Source organism: Bubalus bubalis, chromosome 16 (assembly GCF_019923935.1).
Source record: "Bubalus bubalis isolate 160015118507 breed Murrah chromosome 16, NDDB_SH_1, whole genome shotgun sequence".
NCBI lineage: Eukaryota > Metazoa > Chordata > Mammalia > Artiodactyla > Bovidae > Bubalus > Bubalus bubalis.
The window spans coordinates 33467022-33478386 of record NC_059172.1 but is presented as its reverse complement, the minus strand read 5'-3'; the positions used below and the strand labels follow the sequence as shown (position 1 = coordinate 33478386).

The 11365-nt window shown below is 40.9% G+C and overlaps 1 protein-coding gene across 3 annotated transcripts in view; it reads left to right on the top strand.

Annotated features, from left to right (window-relative positions):
- Positions 1–152: 152 nt before the first annotated feature.
- Positions 153–11365, top strand: part of NUP98 (nucleoporin 98 and 96 precursor) — an 86229-nt gene continuing 75016 nt past the window's right edge. For 2 of the 3 annotated variants that reach the window (XM_006064748.3, XM_006064746.3), the window contains exon 1: positions 153–406. The gene's annotated coding sequence lies outside the window, so the exon portion shown is untranslated. The remainder of the gene's footprint in view (positions 407–11365) is intronic. The other variant, XM_006064747.3, reaches the window with a different exon arrangement.

The window sequence follows — 11365 nt, the reverse complement described above, 5'->3', positions numbered from 1 at the left end:
CGACGAGGGGCGGCACTCCATGGCCCTCCTTACCGCCCTTCCCCTTTCCTCCCCCTAATTCCTTCGGTCCCGCCTCTTCCCCTCTCCTAGTCTCCCAAAGACAGCCCTCACGTTCGGTTTCAAAAGACCAGTGGTCCAATGAATAACAGGGCGGATGTAGAGTGGCGGCGGCGTCTGCCAATGCGCAGACTGCGAGGGCGGAGCGCTGGCAGCGAGCCTCTGACGGAGGGCGGCGTGTGACGCAGTCGGGCCCTCTACGCGCTGCGCCCGGAGCGGCGGTCGGTATCTGTGGTGGCGGCGGCGGCGGTGACGGTTTCGTGGCGGCCGCGCGCTGCTCTCTGAGCGGCGGGTGGTGGTCCGGCCTAGGCCCTCACTCCTGACACTTCCCCTCCCCCACCGCACCGGGGTAAGTCGGGAGCCGGGGTGGTGAAGGCCGGAGTCCGGCAGGCTCCTCCTCCACTCTGGGAGGGCGGGTGCGCGGGGCGTCCCAGGCCCTCTCCGTGCCCGAGTCTCGCGCCCTAGCGCGCACCTTCTGCCCTGAGGGAGGGGGCGGGGCCCGCAACCTGCGGGCCCAGAGGCCTGGCCCTTCTGGCTCTGAGGAGGGGTCGTTCTCTGTGGGTTCTGGGCCCGGGGGTCTCGCGTTGAAGCCTCCCTTTAGTGAGCGTTTCTCTAGCAGGTTGTACTCATTCATTTGCCCGTCAGTGATTAGGTGGGCAGGCCCTTGGCGGGGGCAGCGCCTTGAGACCCTGAGGGACGGTTTCCTCAGCACTTCACTGATCATCGCGCGGGATTGGGCTTTATTTGCTTTGGCTTCTCCAAGGGGAAATTTGCAACCCCAGGGGAGGGTGAGTGGGTCGGGAGTTAGTGAGCTTATTAAAACTGTATCTGAGAATTAAGGTCATTTAATGGAGTGAAACCTTACTTTTTGTTCTCCCACGCGTCCCACATAAAGCTAGACGAGAAACAGGGTGAGGTTTCTGGATTACTTACTTTAGCCATAAGGACCTTGGAAGTTAAGTCAGTTCTCCTACCCCATATCACTTGCAGGTTTCACAGGTGGAGAAGCTGAGGCCCAGAGAAGAAACAGTACTAGAAAGTGCCAGAAATTTTTCTACTATACTGCCCTCCCTCGGCGTTCTAGCCCCCCATTACTGAGGATTCCCTTTAGAACAGTGGAGGGGTTAAGATGGTGACATTGAGTAGTTGGAAGCAGAAACCTAGTTTTCAATATCGTTTCCTATTTGGTTGCTACCCGCCCAGTTCACCCTAAGGCAAACGCTTCGTTAGTGGAACCCTAGCCTAGACCATGAGAACTAAACGTAAAAGTTGAAGAACATCAGGGGTATCATGTATTGGAAATGAATTGATAAGGCTACATATTAGTGGCTAGTTCCCTGATCTAGGTCTGAAATTTTTATTTGTGTCAGCTGCTGAGGATTCAGAAGAAAGGGTCCAGTTAGTGAGCTACAGTAGAGTTGAAATAGAAAACAGGAAATAGAGACAAAACTTAGAAAGATACACAGCAATCATTTGGTACTTCTTATATCTTGGGACTCATAACTCCTCTCACGGAATTTGAAAACAGAATAAGGTGAGAAAATTAAACTATTTTGGGAGAAGAAGCTCGGGAAGAAAGAAGAGAGCAATGATCATTCCCTGTGATAGTCTTATAAATTCAGAAAGAAACACTTGTTAGACAGATGGTGTGTTTGGAACTTGTTGAAGAAGTTTAGATATATAGAAAACAAACCAGAAGTTGGACAGGAAGGAGGTCCTGGGAAATACTTTTGATAAATTTATTTTTTGACTCGTCACTTTCCTCTTGTTTTGATGACGGAGCTAAACTTGAGAAATGTACTACCTAAGAGCAGGAGAGAACTGTACTCTTAATACTAAGGGGTGAACACAGGGTGTGTTTTCTGTGCCATTTTCTCTTCTGGGAAGCCTCTCCCGGCATTCTTTCCCCTGCAGCCTTCTATAACACTTATTTGATACTTCTGTTTATGACACCAGTCATTTTGTATTTCAGCTGTGTCTTTTTATTAGACTGGTAAAAAATTTTTTGTCTTGTATTCAGTTTGCTTTTCACATAGTAGGCCCTCAGTAAGTGTGCTTGTCTGAATGGATAAACAAATTGGAGGAGTTAAGCCTAAAAATAGTCTATAAAGAGGCTAGGTATTTGTGTACTCCTGAAATACCAGGCCCAGATAAGAGGACCCATACCGTTTGTGTGTTACGTTGTACTTTGATACCTGACTATTCATGTCCACTTGCTCCTAGACAGCTAATAACAAGCACAACTTTTAGGGAACTGAAGTCATAGCTTGGAAATGTTACTTCCTTGTGATATTTTTACAGTAGCAAGTAACCTTAGGAATGGAGAAGGCAATGGCACCCCACTCCAGTACTCTTGCCTGGAAAATCCCATAGACAGAGGAGCCTGGTAGGCTGCTGTCCATGGGGTCGCTAAGAGTCAGACACGACTAAGTGACCTCACTTTCACTTTTCACTTTCACGCATTGGAGAAGGAAATGGCAACCCACTCCAGTGTTCTTGCCTGGAGAATCCCATGGACGGGGGAGCCTGGTGGGCTGCCGTCTATGGGGTCGCACAGAGTTGGACACGACTGAAGCGACTTAGCAGCAGCAGCAGCAACCTTAGGAAGGGGTAGTAATACTGATGTTTAATTTCCAGTAAATATCACATCTGTAATTATGCAATCTGTTCAAAGCTTAAGGGAATAAGAAATTTAGAGATTTAACAATAGGTATTAGAGACAAAGTATATAAACAATGTTTCTTGAGAATTTGGCACATTCTGTGTGTTTAGAATTGAACCTAAGTATTTTTCATTTATGTATTGTATTTTACCCATTAGATACTCATAACACCCCCTCCCCAAGATTTAACAATCAAGAATGTCTTCAAACGTTGTCAAATGTTACTTGGGAGGCAAAACTGCCCCTCAGTGAGACTGCTGCTCTACAGAGAACGTTCCCAATATTTCAGTAAAAAATCTTACCTTTAATCATACTTTGTCTATGTTTGTGGAGTCAGCTAATAAGTTGTATTTGGTTGAGATATCCTTGAAAACCCTTAAATTGTCAAAATCTGGGATGGGAAGCTAAAAAGAATACTAGAGTTGCTTCCTTTAGTTTCTCTTTTTATGTCTGTGGTAGCCTCCCTTTCTCTGGGATAGGAGAAATTAGAGTCCTGTTTGAAAGGGGATAGGTCATTGGGTAAATAGAGCAATATTTATTTCGTTTTTTGTGGAAGAAGCCAAAAGAGCTTGTACTTGAATTGCTATATCTGGTCCTAAGAGTGAAGCTGGGAGGTAGTAGGGTGAGTTGGAAGATGTGAAACTGGAGTCAGACGATTAGAAGGGGGCTCTAACAGTTCAAGTTTGAGGTCTTGGGACTTCTTTATATTTTTAAGAATCATTGCAGACTCCAAACAGCTTTTGTTTATGTGGCTTAGTATTTACTGTACTAGAAACAGACCAATTTTGAAAAGATTTATTGATTTAAATAATAAATTATTTTGCTAATATAAATAACTTTATGAAAAGTTACTAAAAAATTTAGTGATAAAAGTGGCATTGTTTTGCATTTTTGCAAATCTTTTTAATGTCTGGCTTAACAGAAGACCACTGAATTTGCAGATTTTATGCATTCAGTTGGTTGGTATGTTATTTTAGTTGAAGTATGTGAAGAAAATCCAGCCTCATACAGGTACATAGTAATTGGAAAAGGGAGGAATTATTTATTATTTTATTTATTTATTGGCTGCACTGGGCGGCATGTGGGATCTTAGCTCCCTGACCAGGGATCAAACCTGTGCCCCCTACATTGGGAGTGTAGAGTCTTAACCATTGGACCGTCAGGGAAGTCCTGGAAAAAGTGCTTTAATAACCTTTTCACATAATTGTAGATTTCTCCTTTGACACTACAGTCAAACCTGAACATGTGTACAATGTTTACATTAAAATTCATTGGTCTGTCTTGCACTTCGAATGGGTGTTTACCCGAGCATGATATTATGACATCATATATTGGAATGATGGAATTAGGAATCACTGGGCTTCCCAGGTGGCTCAGTGGTAAAGATTCTGCCTGCCAATGCAGGAGATGCGGGTTCAATCCCTGGGTCAGGAATGTCCCCTGGAGAAGGAAATGGCAACCCACTCCAGTATCCTTACCTGGAAAATCTCATGGACAGGAGACTAGCAGGCTACAGTCCATGGAATTGCAAAAGAGTCAGACATGACTTAGGGACTAAACAACAACAAGAGAATCATCGATTCACTGAGTCATGGAGCTATTCCAAATGTTGACAGATTTATGGTGGTTCATATTGCCACACATTTCATCAGATAAGTCTTTTAAAAATCGGGAAGCTAACAAGCTCGTAGTGGTGTACACAGGTTTTCAAGATTACAGTTTTTGCTTCAAATCTAAGTAAATGTAGTTTGTCATTTATTCTTTGAAATGAAAATGTTGTTCCATGAAGAAAAATCTGTTGGTTCCACTTTGTGTTCACAAGTAATCACCCAACTGTTTTTCGTTGGGGCAGCCCTTATAGTTCAACATGTAGAAGTGCTTTTGAGTATTTCCCACTTCATCCCCCAGAATAATCGCATACATTATTGAAAAGATGTGGCCTGAAATGTTGAGTTAATACAGTCAATAATTTACTGCTCTATCAAGGACATTCAGGAGAAGGAAATGGCAACCCACTCCAATGTTCTTGCATCGAGAATCCCAGGGACGGGGGAGCCTGGTGGGCTGCCGTCTACGGGGTCACACAGAGTCGGACACGACTGAAGCGACTTAGCAGCAAGGACATTCAAGTGAACGTAGGTTTTTATGTGTGCTGTAAGTGAGTGGCAGTGAAGAATCCAGTGACTCTACAGTTTGGGGCCAGTGTTTTATGTTCGGTTCTAGCAGTTTTATATACCATTAGATGCAGAGGTCAGTACAGTTTTTGTTTTTTAATATATATATTTTTTAATCTTTTGGCTGTGGGGCATGTGGGATTTTAGTTCCCTGTCCAGGGATCGAATCTGCACCCCCTGCATTATCAGCACAGTCTTAACCACTGGACCACCAGGGACATCCCAGCACAGTTTTTTCAAAAAGACAAATAATGTCTTAGGATTATTATAAAAAAAGCTTTTACTTCATGGGCCCCCTGAAGAAGGTTTTGGGGACTTCTAGGAGCCTTGAGAACCACTAATCTAAGACGGTGATTTTTCACACTTGGTTCATACAGCCATAAGTTTCTTTGAAAGTGTTCACTGATGAGGTTCTATTGTGTCCCCATCCCTCTTTACTTCACCAGAACAGCTTTTGTGCTCTCTGTTTTATGAAAGGCATATCTGATCAAGGGGAATATAATTGCCTGAATTAGCCTGTTCAGGAAGAAAACAGTTCATCCTTCATGAGTGTGTTTCAGAATCACTCATCACTTCACACCTTTGTTTAGACTACTTCCATGTACTTCTTTTACACAAAGATTACTAGTATCTGCACACCTAACCTTCTTGCTAGATGGAATAAGCTTAAGAAATAGGCAAATGGTTTTGTAAATTAAAAAGACATGAGGATTTCCCTGGTGATCCAGTGGTTAAGAATACACCTGCCAGTGCAGGGGACACCAGATTCGATCCTTGGTCCAGGAAGATTCCACATGCTTTGTAGCAGCTAAGCCCTTAGCCACAGCTGCTGAGCCCATGTACTGTAGAGCCCATGCTCTGCAGCCCTGCAACAAGAGAAACCACTGCAATGAGAAGAGTAGCCCTTGTACACTGCAGCTAGAGAAGACTCTTGAGCAGCAACAAAGACCCAGCATGGCCAAACATAAATAAATACATAAAATTTATATATTAACGTGAGTAGTTAGAAATGAGGCTGCAAATGTGAGATGAGCAGAAGTGAATGAATAATCAGAGTGCCCTCAGTATATTGTTTGGGGAGGTAATTGTTTTAATTTTTGCTGTGGTGCTTCACGGTTGTTTTAAATGGTCAGTAGGTGACACCAACAGTATTGGGAAATAAGTCATATTATGTATGGAGTTCTGGCTTGGCACTGATCAATCAAAGTTTAGAGTGATTGATTTTATAATTTAAAATATTGTAAAACTAGACTGAAATCTGCTCTTGAGGAGCTCTAGTTTGAGGCATCTTTGTCCTAACAATCCTTTGGCATAGGCTGTATAATCCCTACCATTCAGGTATAGAAATTGAGATCTGAGGTTGAATATCGTAACTACAATTACAGAGTAGCAAGTAGCAGCAGTTTTTTATTCCTTCTTTACCTTTTTATTTTCACTTAATTTTAGATTCACAGAGAATTGCAAGCATACTAAATGGCAGAGAGTTTTAAATACAGATTTGTCTCTAAGACTAATGTACTCTTCACTACTTCAGTTTGTAAAATGAGTTGTTAAGGGGATGAAAAATGCTACTCAACACTATGAAGAAGGAGCTTTATTAGGTACTCGATTATTTTAAATTAATTTTGCACACTAATGGGAGAAATTGAGGGAAATCACAATACTTTTGACTAGGGCAGCAAACAGCTTACACACTCAAGCAGCAGATATGACGGCAAATATATTGCATAACTAAAAACAGCTGGGAGGCATTAGTTTATGTAATCAGGGTTGGGAAGGGGAAGGGGAAGTATTTTTATACTAATAGGAGTCTGAAGGGTGTAATCTGGGACTGTCATGTTGAGGCAGGTGAGGCTTGAGGAGCAATTTTTAGAAAGAGAAGGGGACATAGTTTTTAGAGAGAAAATGAATGTTATAACAAAAGGTACGGAGAAGGAAATGGCAAGCCACTCCAGTAGTCTTGCCTGGGAAATCCCCTGGACAGAGGAGCCTGATGGGCTACAGTCCATGGGGTCACAGAAGAGTCCAACACGACTGAGTGACTAAAAACAACAGCAGCAAAGGGTATGGCTTGATCTGGGGATCAGTTACAAGGAGACTGTAAAACAAGAGAATAGTGGGTGGTTTTGCTGGGATATGTTATTAGGTGATTAATAAGCCAATCTGTTTTACCTGAAGCTCTTACCAACTCCCATCCCTCCTCTCCCACCCAAGGCAAAAATTAGCAGTCATTCAATTCAGTTTTCTGTGGATGATAATTTCTTTTTTAGTACTTCTGTGAAGATGAGAGACTGTTTGAAAAAGTACTTTGTAAACTTAAGTACTGTACTAGTCCATTCATCTAACAAATAGTGTTTTTGCTCTTTACTGAGTTGGATACAAAGGAACTCAGTGAAGTGGAAAGAAAAAATTACTTCCCATTTGTGTAATTTTCTGTTGTCAGAGAGCAGCAAACTTGCTTAGTCATTCAGATAGCACTTAAAGTTGGCAGTTGACTGGGTGTTACCATGTTTCAGGGTCTGTCCATCATTTTTCTGGAAGAAAACTGAGTTTTGTTGTCGAACCCAGAGTTCACAAAGCTCACAAAAATTGGACATCAGTTAATTGAGCTTTAGTTGGGACAGTGGAGAATACTGGACTACTGTTATCTGTTATTAAGGCTACCTCTTTCTTGTATCTGACAGTCTGAATTATTACTTAGAAGATTGAACATAGAGAACAGGGTAAATTTAAGGACATTGCTTCTTCCCATATAGTACTATTGCATTTTTATTTATTCTTTGTAAATATGTCTTATATACCAAAGAGAGAAAAATTGCAATGAAAATAAGTCAGTTCATCCTTAAAGGAAGTGGTTCATCTTTGTAGGAAAGTTCATCGAGATCATGGCAATACCTTATAAATTGTTGATCCAGAAGAGAAATTACCTTCCTGGTGACCAGATCTCCCATATTTGCCAGAGAAATGTCTCTTTCTTCTAATGGTGCTGGATCAATACTGCCAAGTTTTGGTCTCATAGGTTCCCTATTTGTAATGAGTGCAAAGTCAATTCCCTTTAGTTGTCAGTGTTCTTTCTTAAGGCAGTCTAGACTGTACAGACTTTCAGAGCATAGCTTCTGGAGTTAATAGCTTTGTGATTTGGGGCAATGCAAGTTATTTCTGTCTCAGTTTCACCATTTGTAAAATAGGGATAAAAACACCTATTTCATTGGATTTTGGGGGATGTTTAAAAGAGATAATTCATTAAAAAAAGAACAGTGCTTGGGACACAGTAAGAAGTCAAATTTTAGCTAGTATTCATTCTAGGAGGATTTCATTTTGGCTCAGGTTAATATATTTGAAAGGATAAAGATTTGAATATGTGCTTTGCCTTTAAACATGAATGAATTTAGAAGTTCCACACCTTTCAGTCACTTGGATTACTTCTTTTTCTTTTTTGAATAGATTTTTTAAATGGAAATAGAGTTAATGTAAATATCTGCATCCTCTAGATCATTTGTTATTGATAATAGAGGAAGTGAACATTATCAAGAAGTTTGGATCCTCTGAATTCTCTGCCCCATGTCTTATTCCCCTTCCTCTCTCCAGAGGTAACCACCTTCATGTGTTTTACTAGTCTTTTTCTTTTACTTTTACTTTTACTATGTATATATGTGTCCATAAATAATTGTGTTATCTTTTCTATTTTACATAAAGAATCTGCCAATTGTATCTTTTTGCAACTTCCTTTCTTTTGTTGAACATCTTTTACTTGAAATAATTCTTTTAGGGTAACTTTGTTCGAATGTTTTGATGATGCCTTATTTTTAGCTGAGTGCCCTGATTCTCTACTTTAGTTGAGTAATTTAAGGTTGATGACATCATTACATAATAAACTGACAAGTACATTTATTATGTGTTTATCATATGAGGGAAACTGATACGAGAGGTACACAGATAACCCATTCTTGTTTTTGCAATATTTTAATTTTAATTTTTTTTAACACCAAAAACATTGTGTATTGGGTATAGCCGATTAACAGTGTTGTAATAGTTTCAGGTGAAGGGCAAAGGGTGAACAGCCATACATACACATGTATACATTCTCTCCCAAACTCCCCTCTCATCCACTGCCACATGATGGTGATAATATATCCCTATTTTAAATGTTATCAGCTAGTTTAAGATAATATATACATATACATAAACATTTTAAAATACATATGTGTGTGTATAATATACTATACACACACATATATACACACACACACACACACACACACACACACACACACAGGCCAAAGAAATGTCTGCTGGTTGTATCCAGCCATTTTGTGATCTCTTCCTTTTAGCAACCTCATTAGATGAAAAATTCTACCAAAAATCTTTCCTTTCACAGCTTCGTTTTGTTGTGAGAATTAATCTAGCATAATTTTATTTTTAAGTTAGAAATTACTTCTAAAGTAACTTGATCATTCAGACTGAGTTTTAAAAGCACATTCGTGGTGATTGCCATTAATTTAGAAAATGAGTACAACTGTGTTTCAGACTGCTTGTTAGGTTCTGGGGTAGTAAACAAACGGTACTGTTCCTATCTGGAGTTCATTGTTTGTTGCAGGTTGTGTTGGGGGAGGTTGAGAGGTTGGCGTCTTTGGGAAGCAGACTCTGAATTGGAGATAATCCTGCATGAGTTTTATTGGAGAGCGCACTGGAGATCACCGCTTATGGGAAAGAAAAGAAGGAAGTAGAATGGGCTGAGGGAGAAACTGAGTTGTGATAGTATCTTAATGAAGGCCTCAGCCAATCCATGCAGGCTATGAAGCTGAAATCACCCTTCAGAGTTATCCTAAGCTGGAACAAAGATGTCTGGCTTTTAGATGTGGTCTGTCCCCTGAAGAGCTATGACAGACCTTGAGAGCGTGTTAAAGAGCAGAGATATCACTTTGCCGACAAAGGTCCTCTGAAGAGGATCTGACCCTTGGTGAGGCAACTTTTTTCATTAGAGGCAGTTCTGAAGAGGACTGACAGCTGAAAGCTGCCTTTTGGTAGTACATCTCAGCAGCTGGGACAACAAATCCTTCAGTCCTCAAGGGAGATCTGTGTAGTTGGTGCTATCATAGGGTTCATGGTAGAGAGAGTCAAGATAGATATGTGTAAATAAATCATACTCTGTACTAAGGAAGCCCAAAGGAGTGACTAACAGGAGTTAGGAAGAGCTTATAGAAGAGATGACATTTGAGCTAGGTGTTTTTGTTTTTTTTTTAACATTTTTATTTTATTTATTTATCTAGGCTGCAATGGGTCTTCATTGTGGCGTGCAGGCTTCTCTAGTTGTGGAGCGAGGGCAGCATGTGGGATCTAGTTCCCTGACCAGGGATCAGACCTGGACTCCCTGCATTGGGAGCACAGTGTCTTAGCCACTGGGCCACCAGGAAAGTCCCTCAGCTAGGTTTTGAAGAATGAATTAGAAGGTTGTTTGGTAGGAGCAAGAGTTGGGGGGGTGAGGGGGCATTTTTTACTGAGTCACTGACATTTCATAGCAGAGTCAGGAAATTGGTTTATTTGAAGTGCAAAGGGTTTCATATATTAGCTATTCTTTAATTTCTAGCAATCATGATAAAAATAATGAGGTTGTTTGTAAAATCATGGTTTGCTTCCATGGGGATAATTTTTTAAAAAACACTTAGAATCCCAGTATGATCAGACTTGAGAGTAAGCCAAGCTCATCCTTGCCAGAACCATAAAGACAGGCTGAGCTTGAGTGAGAAGCTTTTTTTTCCAAGAGTCTAAACTGCGTTGGCCTTTTTCTTGAGTCTGGAACAGATGAATTTTCTTAATATACTGCACATGTTCTTGCTTGTTGCTTAGTATCTTCCATCCTAGGATTGAGGGTGTCCATGGGAAGTCGGAAGTTAAACTGGGGTGCTACTGCTTATCCCTTTTTTGACCTTGGGGAAACTTGTTGAACACCTGATCCTGTTCCCTCATTTGTAAAATACAGGTGGTGAGGCATAACCCCACCTTTTAGGGTTGTTGAGATAACCTATAAGAGCTTATAAACTGTGAGATATTTCTCAGGATATTTTATTACTACTTAAAATTCCTTTGTGGAGTATATGTGTGATGCTAGGTTTGTATGTTAGGATAAGACTATTAGAAATCAAATTTTGATTGTTAGAAGTTGTGGATTTGGTCTGGAGAACCTAGTGCCACAGAGGCACTAGTGCTGAACTGACAGAAATCTCCTATATGAGGATTTGAGTCCTCACATGTCTACTCTGTGGAGGATATCAGACTTACACGAATAGATTGCTGTTTATAGGGTTGAATAAGAAAATGAGTGGAAGATTTAGCATGATAATGGTATTACAACTCAGTTTTTGCCTTGTTGGTGATGGGTGAAAAATTTTAGTCAGCAGATAAAGGAAAGTGAACTTCCTCTAACTGTAGGGCCTGTGACCCAAGACTGCAGTATGAGAGAGAGAACAATCAA